Raw genomic sequence first — 3944 nt, 5'->3', positions numbered from 1 at the left:
GCAGATGACTCAACAGCTGTAGGCTGTTGTAAAAATGAGGTAGACCTAATTCGTCATATTGAACAAACACTTGGGGAAGTGGAGGCATGGGTCAAAAACAATAACTTGACATTAAATATTCCAAAAACAGAAATTGTTCATTTTACCACAAAACAATCTGCACAGTCTATAAGTGAAATAAGGTATATGGACAAAAAATTAGAGACTGCAGACTGTGTCAAATTCCTTGGCGTGTTAGTCAATAAAAACCTGTTATGGAGTTGCCATGTGGACAACATACTGGGTCGACTAAATAGCCTTGTATATATTATGAATATCTTATATAGTATTACTGATTTAGCTGTAAGAAAAACTGTATATAATGCATATTTTGTTTCAGTCATTAGGTATAGTATAATTTTCTGGGGGTCTGAAAAAACAAATTTACTTAGAGCTTTTAGACTACAAAAAAGAATCATCCGAGCAATGGTGGGAGCAAATCCAAAGCAACACTGCAAACCTTTATTTGTAAAACTGGATCTAATGAGCATTCCAAGCATATACATCTATGAAACTCTCACTTTCACGAAAAGAAACCCACAACTTTTTGAGGGCAACTTCTTCTTGCATCAATATGATACAAGACATAGAACGAGCTACATGTTACCTACCCACCGTTTAAAATCATATGAAAAAACCCCATACTATATGGGCATGAAATTTGTAAATAAAGTATGGAAAGATATGGATGACCCAAATATAAAAGGCACCAAAAGAGACCTGGAAAAATATCTGAAAGATAAATGTTACTATAGTGTAGAAGATTTCATGAATGGTAACAATGCATTATAATTGCAATTAAAATACCTCTTTGAAGATGTTACACCATGTATATTATTAGTTTATTGTCTATTTTTAGCATTGTTATATATAGTGTAAAAACTGACAAGTCACCTATGTCACAATCTTTGATTGTATAAGGCATGTTATGTGATAATAAAAATTGAATTAATAACGATTTGAAAGACATAAAGAGGTGAACAAGTTAGGCGTGTCGCCCTGTAAGCTGTGCATGATACGTGAGAAAGACAAAGTGCATGTTTGAAGTATACAAGAAGCTTATCGGCTGAAGCTAAGAATGCTGCAATAAAATCTATGATCACCTGTTTCACCACTGCACGCTTACCATATCCAGGATGACTAATCGATTTGGTGTCCTGTCCAGGTCTCGTGCTTGCTTTGCCAGCAGTGCTGTACTTATCAAAATTAGTTAACGAACAATAGGTGCCATAATGAATGTGGTATGATTAATGACCAAACATTCACATGTTTGCAGCAGATAAGCACTCCAAAATGCCGCAGACGGGTTATTTCTGCTCAGGGTGCACTAACAACGCATCCATGAACATGTATATTCGAACGCTTGTTATGCGTTAGTAGAACACAAACGGTATGCAATCTGTGTATCTGGCTGGTTGCATGGCATGAAAGAAGTTAAACAATAATGTGTTCATAATCTAATGAAGGTAATGAGTGAACTGTTAAAAGTAGGTAGTCGGTGATTTCAGTGCGCTAATTGTAGAATCCTCTTCACCTGGAAGAGCCCAACATAGTTAACATATTGCAATGGTGCGTAATGCGTGTGCACTTATTTAAACCACTTCGCATTTATTTAATCATTGTCTGCATAAAAAGATGCTCTGTATCTTCGTGTGTGTCACTTCAGATTTACTTGTCATCTGCTGAAATAGCATATCTAAAGGCGATATCACACATGCAGCATTTGACAGATGCCGAGCCCCAGTCAAGCAGATACACATCAAAATAAGTGTCTTTTGATACACATCAAAAGAAGTGAACATTCACCAACCACTGCTTTGGTTCCGCATCGAGACATTCACGCTGTTGGGATTTGGAAGTACTCGAGGGCAAACAGCTACAGATGCAGTTCAATTTTGGTTTAGGTTATATGTATGGAATAATAAATTCTGTAACTGGTAGCTTCATTTTGTCATTAAAAATATAGCACATGAGCATGTAAACAGCTGTAAGTAGATAGTATTTTGTACTTAAGTATTGTATATTATTTTTCATAGTGCCAAATCACAAATGTGTTGGACAGTCGTTATTATTTTGTTGATTTAGTGCACTATAGCATTTGTAAACACGTGTAATGCCGTTGGGTTTTATGTCATTGTGAGTCATTGAAGTTTTATATGTGTGAGCAATCAATTCAGTAATTTGAATTAGTTCCTCATTAGAAGTATTGTGTATCATATTCCACTTCATTTATTTTATAGCTCTGGAATGGTATAACAAAACTCTTAAGAGTTTCTGGACAACTGTAAAAATGACCAGTGATGTGGAATTCATGGTCACCACATCATAAGAACCGAGATACTGCTTGTGATATCTGGAAAACAATTGAAATCAACAGGAACATGAAGTTTTCTGTTGAAGAACTGAAAAGACAAGACCCTTTCATGGTGTCCTTTAGAAAAGGCTCATCTGAAAAGTGGAGGTAGGATGAATGATTTTTACACGCCAACATGGTTTGCATTTAAAACAATGCCATGATTCTTGTTGGATGAATATGGTCCATGACACAATAAAAACAGAGGTAATTATATTTTTGACATTATAGTTGGCCAATAATGTGACGAACAAACACAGTACATGTAAATTAGCATTTCTTGTTTTTGCGATGTTTCCACCTGTTAAGTGATCAGCAGTCATATTTCTGGTTGTGGGCAATGAAGTTTAATGTTTTCACTTCACTGAACACTAATTTTGGAAGACTTTTCTCTCAACTGTTGTTCCCCAGTTGTTGTACCATTACTTATTATGGAGTCAAATTGCACAAAATATGTCATTCTGATGAATGAGCTGATAAATGGTGAATCTAATTAAGATATTTCCTAGCATGCTGTTCCAATTAACTTACTGCAGAATGCTCGATTGACTTCAGCTGTGACTTAATGTGATTTCCCAGAAATTTTATCTGATACTGATTCTATGAGTACCTCTCTCTCTCTTCTAACCTCATTCTTTTGTGTTCTATGCTTATCTGGAAAATAATACTATTGGTTTATTAATATTCAGGCACCAATGCAGTGCGGAAAATTTGTTTTTATATTGTGATATTGTGGTTATTCTTTTACATACAGGAGTATGTTTCTAGAATCATACATTTTGGTTTACTGACATGATTCTGATATTGTTATGTTTTAGGTCAAGAAATTTGAAGACAGCACTTATAATGATGACGAGAGTGCATTTGCTGTCATACCACAGGCTGGAGGACTTGAGCAGACTGCTGAAAATGAAGGTATGTTTTTTTTAAACACGATTGTAATAAATTACTGCTAGTGATTCCATTGATCAACTGACATGATTTTACACTGCTTTTGTTGTTACAGCATTTGGGTTACCCTCGGGCAGTTCAGCTACCTTAAAAAGGAAACTTAATGAGACAGAGGACTGCAAATTGAAAATGAATCAGGCATTTTCTTTACTTACAAGTAGTGGCAGAAAGACCCTAAAAGGAAAAGGAGATACATGTACATTTTTTGGGAATTTTGTGGGAGCCAAACTTCAGGTGATGGGTGAGGACTTTTTTTGTAAAGGGCAGTTGCTGTGTAGTGTATAAATTACTCTTTTTTCTTTTTTTATGCGTTAGGATGGTGTCTGCAAAGAGAGATGGGCACAGGAGCAACAGTGGACATTTACAGTCTTATGATTATTCTGCTAATACATTACAATTGATGTAAATGCAGTGCTTAAATAAAATAATTTTCTGTCCTCTACAAAATATTTCCCTTCCATATCCCTATTTAATCAGTGATTTGGCTAAACTTTACTATGGACCATTTAAGTGCTGCTCTTGTTTGTGGTATAGCACAAATGTTGGTAACACCTTTGCTTGTATCATTGATGACAGCCAATTGAAGACATGCATTTGTAGA

The 3944-nt window shown here is 35.4% G+C and overlaps 1 long non-coding RNA gene across 1 annotated transcript; it reads left to right on the top strand.

The window, feature by feature from the left end:
* The first annotated feature begins 2370 nt into the window (after window positions 1-2370).
* Window positions 2371-3533, top strand: LOC124716930. Its single transcript, XR_007005673.1, has 3 exons — window positions 2371-2500; window positions 3211-3307; window positions 3399-3533. It is a non-coding gene; the product is annotated as an uncharacterized LOC124716930 (long non-coding RNA).
* The last annotated feature ends 411 nt before the right edge of the window (window positions 3534-3944 follow it).

Source organism: Schistocerca piceifrons, chromosome 9 (assembly GCF_021461385.2).
Source record: "Schistocerca piceifrons isolate TAMUIC-IGC-003096 chromosome 9, iqSchPice1.1, whole genome shotgun sequence".
Classification (NCBI taxonomy): Eukaryota; Metazoa; Arthropoda; class Insecta; order Orthoptera; family Acrididae; genus Schistocerca; species Schistocerca piceifrons.
The sequence above is the reverse complement of the archived record's forward strand: the minus strand, read 5'-3'. Positions and strand labels throughout refer to the sequence as shown.